Here is an 8,775-nt window from a genome sequence, read left to right on the forward strand (position 1 = left end):
ATATTGACCAAAATCCCCCTTTTTCACCCCAAAATCCATTGACCCAAAATCCCCTTTTTCAAACCAAAATCCCCCTCAAAATCCCCCAATTCTTGACCCCAAATCCCCTTTCTGACCCCCAAAATCCCCCTTTTTCACCCCAAAAATCCCCATTGTCTGACCCAAAACCCTTTTTGACCCCCATAATTCCCCCATTTTCACCAAAAATCCCCATTTCTGACCCAAAATCCCCATTTCTGACCACAAAATCGCCCCTTTTTCACCCCAAATCTCCCCATCTTGACCCCAAAATCCCGCCGTTTTCACCCCAAAATCCCATTGACCCCAAAATCCCCTTTTTCAAACCCAAAATTCCCCATTTATAGACCCAAAATCCCCATTGTTCACCCAAAACTCCCCATTCTTGACCCCAACTCCCCCTTTTACACCCCAAAATCCCCCATTTCTGACCCCAAATCCCTTTTTCTGACCCCAAAATCCCCTTTTTCACCCAAATCTCCCCATTCTTTGACCCCAAAATCCCCTTTTTCACCCCAAAACCCCATTGACCCAAAATCCCCCTTTTTCACCCCAAATCTCCCCATTTTCTTGACCCCAAAATCGCCCCTTTTTTCACCTCAACCCAATTTGACCCCAAAATTGCCCTTTTTCACCCAAAACCCCCACCCAAAATCCCTTTTTCAACCCAAAATCCCATTGACCCAAATCCCCCCCAAAAATCCGCCTTTTTTTGACCCCAAAACCCTCATTGACCCCCAAATCCCCCTTTTCACCCCCAAATCCCCATTTCTGACCCCAAATCCTTTTTTCTGACCCAAAATCCCCCCTTTTCAACCCAAAATTCCCATTGACCCCAAAATCACACCTTTTTTCAACCCAAAATCGGCCCTTTTTGACACAAATTCCCCTTTTTGACCCCAAAAGGCCCTGTTGACCCCAAAATCCCATTGACCCCCAAATCCCCCTTTTCACCCCAATATCCCCCCCCATAAAATCCCCTTTTTCACCCAAATCTCCCCATTTCGTTGACCCCAAAATCGCCCTTTTTTCAACCAAAATCCCCCTCAAAAAATTCCCATTTCTGACCCCAAAACCCCTTTTTCTGACCCAAAATCCCCATTTCACCCAAAACTCCCCATTCATGACCCAAAATCCCCCTTTTTTCACCCAAAACCCATTGACCCCCCAATCCCCCTTTTTTCAACCCAAATCCCCTCAAAACCCATTTCTTGACCAAATCGCCCTTTCTGACCCCAAAATCCCCCTTTTTCACCCCCAAAATCCATTTGACCCAAAATTCCCCCTTTTTCACCCCAAATCCCCACTTTCTGACCCCAAAATCCCTTTTTCTGACCCCAAAAGTCGGCCCTTTTTCCACCCCAAAATCCCATGACCCCAAAATCCCCCTTTTTTCAACCCAAAATCCCTCTTTTCTGACCCAAACAATCCCCCTTTTTCAGCCCCAAAACCTCCCCATTCTTTGACCCCAAATCCCCCATTTTGACCCCAAAACCCCATTGACCCCAAAATCCCCCTTTTTTCAACCAAATCTCCCAATTCTTGACCCCCAAAATCGCCCATTTTTCAACCCCAAAATCCATTGACCCCAAAGTGCCCCTTTTTTCAACAACAAGATCCCCCTCAAAATTTCCCATTTTCTGACCCCAAATCCCCCTCTTTTCACCCAAATCTCCCCATTCTTGACCCAAAATCCCCCATTTTCACCCCAAAATCCCCATTGACCCAAATCCCAGCTTTTTGACCCCAAAACCCCACCAAAATCCCCTTTTTCACCCCAAATCCATTGACCCAAAATCGCCCTTTTTCAACCAAAATCCCTCAAAAGATCCCCATTTCTGTGACCCCCAAAACCCCCTTTTCTGACCCCAATCCCTTTTTTCAAATCCCATTGACCCAAAATGGCCCTTTTTCAACCCAAATCCCCATTTCTGACCCAAAATCGCCCTTTTTCACCCCCAAATTCTCCCCTTTTCTGACCCCAAAACTCCTTTTTCACCCAAAATCCCATTGACCCCAAAAATCCCCTTTTTGACCCCAAAATCCCCCCACAAAGCCTGCTTCTGACCCAAAACCCATTGACCCAATCCCCTTTTCTACCCAAAATGGCCCTTTTTTGCCAAAACCCCATTTGACCCCAATCCCCCTTTTTCACCAAAATCCCCCTCAAAAAATCCCATTTCTGACCCCAAATCCCCCTTTTCTGACCCCAAATCCCCCTTTTTCACCCCAAATCTCCCCATTATTGGACCCCAAATCCCCCTTAATTATCAACCCCAACATCCCCATTTTTCTGACCCCAAAATTCCCTTTTTTCGTGACCCCAAAATCCCCCTTTTTCACCCAAAATCCTTTTTCTTGACCCCAAAATTCCCCCTTTTCACCCAAATCTCCCCATTCTTACCCCAAAATCCCCCTTTTCACCCCAAAATTCCCATGACCCCACATCCCCTTTTCAACCCAAAAATCCCCCTCAAAAATCCCATTTCTGACCCCAAAACCCCTTTTTGACCCAAAATCCCATTGACCCCCAAAATCCCATTGACCCCAAATCCCTTTTTCACCAAAACCCCATTGGACCCAAAATCCCCCTTTTTGACCCAAAACCCCCACCAAAATCCCCTTTTTCACCCTAAACCCCAGTGACCCCAAAATCCCCTTTTTCAACCCAAAAATCACCCATTTTTGACCCCAAATTCCCTTTTTGACCCCAAAATCTCCTCTTTAAACCAAAACCCCATTACCCAAAATTGGCCTTTTTGACCCCATAATCCATTGACCCCAAAATCCCCCTTTTTCACCCAAATCCCCTTTTCTGACCCCAAAATCCCCTTTTCCCCCAAAATCTCCCATTCTTGACCCAAAATGGCCCTTTTTCACCCCAAACCCCATTTGACCCCAAATCCCCCTTTTTCAACCCAAAATCCCCCTTCAAAAATCCCCATTTCTGACCAAAATCCCCCCTTTCACCCAAAAAAATCCCATTGATCCAAAATGGCCTTTTTTCAAACCCAAAATCCCCATTTCTGACCCTCAACAATCCCTTATTTCTGACCCCCAAAATCGCCCTTTTTCACCCCAAACCTCCCCCATTCTTGACCCAAAAATCGCCCTTTTTTCACCCCAAAATCCCATTGCCCAAAATCGCCCTTTTTTCAACCCAAAATCCCCTTTCAAAAATCCCCATTTCTGACCCCAAATCCCCCCTTTTCTGACCCCAAAATCCCCCTTTTCACCCCCAAATTCCCATTGACCCCAAAAATTCCCCCCTATTCAACCGCAAATCCCCTCAAAAAATCCCCATTTCTGACCCAAATCTTCCCCATTCTTGACCCCAAATCGCCCTTTTTACGCAAAATCCCATTGACCCCAAAATCCCCTTTTTCAACCCAAATCTCCCATCTCTTGACCCCAAATCCCCGTTTCACCCCAAACATCTCCATCTGACCCCAAATCCCGTTTTTCAACCCAAAATCCCCTCCCCCCCCATTTTTTTTCTTGGGGGGGGAACCCCCAAAAAAAAAAATCCCCCCCCCCCCCATTATTTCACCCCAAAACTCCCCATTCTTGACCCCCCAATCCCCTTTTACACCGCCAAAATCCCCATTTCTGACCCCAAAACCCTTTTTCTGACCCAAATCCCCTTTTTCACCCCAAATCTCCCCATTTCTTGACCCAAAATCCCCTTTTCACCCCAAAAACCCATTGACCCAAAATCCCCTATTTTCACCCCAAATCTCCCATTCTTGACCCCAAAATCGCCTTTTTCACCTTCAAACCCCATTGAACCCCAAAAAATTGCCCTTTTTCACCCAAACCCCACCCAAAATCCCCTTTTTCAACCCAAAATCCCATTTGACCCCAAAATCCCTCCCAAAATCCCCTTTTTTGACCCAAAAACCCCATTGACCCCCTAAATCCCCCCTTTTTCACCCCCAAATCCCCATTTCTTGACCCCCAAATCCCTTTTTCTGAACCCAATTCCCCCTTTTTAACCCAAAATCCCATTGACCCCAAAAATCCACCTTTTTCAACCCAAAATCGCCCTTTTTGACCACAAATTTCCCCTTTTTGACCCCAAAATGGCCCTTATTTTGACCCCAAAATCCCATTGACCCCAATCCCCCTTTTTCACCCCAATATCCCCCCCATAAAATCCCCTTTTTCACCCCAAATCTCCCCATTCCTTGACCCAAAATCGCCTTTTTCACCAAAATCCCCTCCAGAAATCTCCATTTCTGACCCCAAAACCCCTTTTTTCTGACCCCAAAATCCCCCATTTTCACCCCAAACTCACCCATTCATACCCCAAAATCCCCCTTTTTCACCCAAAACCCCATTTGACCCAATCCCCCTTTTTTCAACCCAAATCCCCCTCAAATCCCCATTCTGACCCAAAATCGCCCTTTTCTGACCCCAAAATCCCCCTTTTCACCCAAAATCCCATTGACCCCCCCACAAATCCCCCTTTTTCACCCACAATCCCCATGTTCTGACCCCAAAATCACCTTTCTGACCCCAAAAATCGCCCTTTTTTTCACCCACAAAATCCCATCTGACCAAAATCCCCCTTTTTCAACCCAAAAGTCCTCTTTTTCTGACCCCAAAATCCCCCTTTTTCACCCAAACTCCCCATTCTTGACCCAAAATCCCCCATTTTGACCCCAAAACCCCATTTGAACCCAAATCCCCTTTTATCAACCCAATCTCCCCATTCTTGACCCCCCAAAATCGCCCTTTTTCCCCCAAAAATCCCATTGACCCCAAAATGCCCCTTTTTCAACCCAAAATCCCCCTCAAAAATCCCCATTCTTGACCCAAATCCCCTTTTTTCACCCCAATCTCCACATTCTTGACCCAAAATCCCCCAATTTTCACCCCAAAATCCATTGGACCCCAAAATCCCCTTTTTGACCCCAAAACCCCCACCCAAATCCCCTTTTTCACCCCAAATTTCCCATTGACCCCAAAATCGCCCTTTTTTTCAACCCAAATCCCCCTCAAAAATCCCCATGTCTGACCCCAATTCCCCTTTTCTGACCCCCAAATCCCCTTTTTTTCACCCCAAATTCCCCATTGACCCAAAATGGCCCTTTTCCCAAAATTCCCATTTCATGACCCCAAAAATGCGCCCTTTTCACCCAAATCTCCGCCCTTTCTGCCCCCCAAAATCTTTTCACTTTTCACCCCAAATTCCCATTGGACCCCAAAATCCCCCTTTTTGACCCCAAAAATCCCCCCACAAAGCCTCTTTTCTGACCCCAAAACCCCATTGACCAAATCCCCTTTCTGACCCAAAATGCGCCCTTTTTTTGACCCAAACCCCATGACCCCAAAATCCCCCTTTTCAACCCAAATCCCCCTCAAAAAATCCCCATTTCTGACCCCAAATCCCCTTTCTGACCCCAAAATATCCCTTTTTCACCCCAAATCTCCCCATTATGACCCCCAAAATCCCCCTTTTTTCACCCAAATCCCCATTTCTGACCCCAAAATCCCCTTTTCACCCCAAATCTCCCCATTCTTGACCCCAAAATCCCCTTTTTCAACCCCAAAATCCCCTCAAATCCCCAATTTCTGACCCCAAATCCCCCTTTCTGACCCCAAATCCCCATTTTCAACCCAAATCTCCCCATTCTTGACCCAAAAAATCCCTTTTTGACCCCAAAATCCCTTTTTTGACCCCAAAATCCCCCTTTTTTCACCCCAAAATCCATTGGACCCCAAAATTCCCCCTTTTTCAACCAAAATCCCCTCAAATCCCATTTCTGACCCAAAATGGCCCTTTTTGACCCCAAATCCCATTGACCGCCAATCCCCTTTTCTGACCCCAAAATTCCCCTTTTTCACCCCAAAATCTCCCATTCTTGACCCCAAATCCGCCGCTTTTCACCCAAACCCCATTGACCCCAAAATCCCCTTTTTCAACCAAAATCCCATATGACCCCAAAATCGCCCTTTTTACCCCCAAAATCGCCCTTTTTCAACCAAAATCCCCCCTCTAAATTCCCATTTCTGACCCAAATGGCCCTTTTTGACCCCGAAATCCATTGACCCCAAAATCCTTGACCCCAAATCCCCCTTTTTCACCCAAATCTCCCCATCTTAGACCCCAAAATCCCCCTTTTTACCCAAATCCCATGACCCCAAATCGCCTTTTTCAACCGAAAACTTCCCCTTTTTCACCCCAAATCTCCCCCATTCTTGGACCCCCAAATCCCCCATTTTCACCCCAAAACCCCATTGACCCAAATCCCTTTTTTCTGACCCCAAATCCCCCTTTTTTCACCCCAAATCTCCCATTCTTGACCCCAAATCGCCCTTTTTCACCCCAAACATCCCATTTGATCGAAAAACCCCCCTTTTTCAACCAAAATTCCCCCTCAAAATCCCCATTTCTGACCCCAAAATCCTCTTTTTTCACCCAAAATGCTCCCCATTTCTTGACCCCAAAATCGCCCTTTTTCACCCCAAAATCCCATTGACCCCCAAATCCCCCCTTTTTCAAACCCAAATTCACCCTCAAAAATCCCCATTTCTGACCCCAAAATCCCCTTGGTTTGGACCCCAAAATCCCCCCTTTTTCACCCAAAATCCATTGACCTAAAATCCCCTTTTTCAACCCCAACCCATTGACCCCAAAATTCCCCTTTTGACCCCAATCCCCATTTTCTGACCCAAAATCCCTTTTTCTGACCCCAAATCCCCCTTTTTTCACCCCAACAACTCCCCATTCTTGACCCAAATCGCCCTTTTTCACCCCAAACCCCATTGACCCCCAAAATCCCCCTTTTTCAACCCACAATCCCCCTCACCAACACCACTCCCCATTTCTGCACCCCAACTCATTTCTGTTTTCTGACCCCAAAATCCCCCTTTTTCACCCCAAATCTCCCCATTCTTGACCCCAAAATCCCCTTTTTCACCCCAAAACCCCATTGACCCCAAAATCCCCCTTTTTCACCCCAAATCTCCCCATTCTTGACCCCAAAATCGCCCTTTTTCACCTCAAAACCCCATTGACCCCAAAATTGCCCTTTTTCACCCCAAAACCCCCACCCAAAATCCCCTTTTTCAACCCAAAATCCCATTGACCCCAAAATCCCCCCCAAAATCCCCTTTTTTGACCCCAAAACCCCATTGACCCCCAAATCCCCCTTTTTCACCCCCAAATCCCCATTTCTGACCCCCAAATCCCTTTTTCTGACCCCAAAATCCCCCTTTTTCAACCCAAAATCCCATTGACCCCAAAATCCACCTTTTTCAACCCAAAATCGCCCTTTTTGACCACAAATTCCCCTTTTTGACCCCAAAATGGCCCTTTTTGACCCCAAAATCCCATTGACCCCCAAATCCCCCTTTTTCACCCCAATATCCCCCCCATAAAATCCCCTTTTTCACCCCAAATCTCCCCATTCTTGACCCCAAAATCGCCCTTTTTCAACCCAAAATCCCCCTCAAAAATCCCCATTTCTGACCCCAAAACCCCTTTTCTGACCCCAAAATCCCCCATTTTCACCCCAAAACTCCCCATTCATGACCCCAAAATCCCCCTTTTTCACCCCAAAACCCCATTGACCCCCAAATCCCCCTTTTTCAACCCAAAATCCCCCTCAAAAATCCCCATTTCTGACCCAAAATCGCCCTTTTCTGACCCCAAAATCCCCCTTTTTCACCCCAAAATCCCATTGACCCCAAAATCCCCCTTTTTCACCCCAAATCCCCATTTCTGACCCCAAAATCCCTTTTTCTGACCCCAAAATCGCCCTTTTTCACCCCAAAATCCCATTGACCCCAAAATCCCCCTTTTTCAACCCAAAATCCCTCTTTTCTGACCCCAAAATCCCCCTTTTTCACCCCAAAACTCCCCATTCTTGACCCCAAAATCCCCCATTTTGACCCCAAAACCCCATTGACCCCAAAATCCCCCTTTTTCAACCCAAAACTCCCCATTCTTGAACCCAAAATCGCCCTTTTTCACCCCAAAATCCCATTGACCCCAAAATCCCCCTTTTTCAACCCAAAATCCCCCTCAAAAATCCCCATTTCTGACCCCAAAATCCCCCTTTTTCACCCCAAATCTCCCCATTCTTGACCCCAAAATCCCCCATTTTCACCCCAAAATCCCATTGACCCCAAAATCCCACTTTTTGACCCCAAAACCCCCACCCAAAATCCCCTTTTTCACCCCAAATCCCATTGACCCCAAAATCGCCCTTTTTCAACCCAAAATCCCCCTCAAAAATCCCCATTTCTGACCCCAAATCCCCCTTTTCTGACCCCCAAATCCCCTTTTTTCACCCCAAAATCCCATTGACCCCAAAATGGCCCTTTTTCAACCCAAAATCCCCATTTCTGACCCCAAAATCGCCCTTTTTCACCCCAAATCTCCCCTTTTCTGACCCCAAAATCTCCTTTTTCACCCCAAAATCCCATTGACCCCAAAATCCCCCTTTTTGACCCCAAAATCCCCCCACAAAAGCCTCTTTCTGACCCCAAAACCCCATTGACCCCAAATCCCCTTTTCTGACCCCAAAATGGCCCTTTTTGACCCCAAAACCCCATTGACCCCAAAATCCCCCTTTTTCAACCCAAAATCCCCCTCAAAAATCCCCATTTCTGACCCCAAATCCCCCTTTTCTGACCCCAAAATCCCCCTTTTTCACCCCAAATCTCCCCATTATTGACCCCAAAATCCCCCTTTTTCACCCCAAAATCCCCATTTCTGACCCCAAAATCCCCCTTTTTCACCCCAAA

This window comes from Coturnix japonica, unplaced genomic scaffold, assembly GCF_001577835.2.
Source record: "Coturnix japonica isolate 7356 unplaced genomic scaffold, Coturnix japonica 2.1 chrUnrandom665, whole genome shotgun sequence".
In the NCBI taxonomy this organism is placed as follows: Eukaryota; Metazoa; Chordata; class Aves; order Galliformes; family Phasianidae; genus Coturnix; species Coturnix japonica.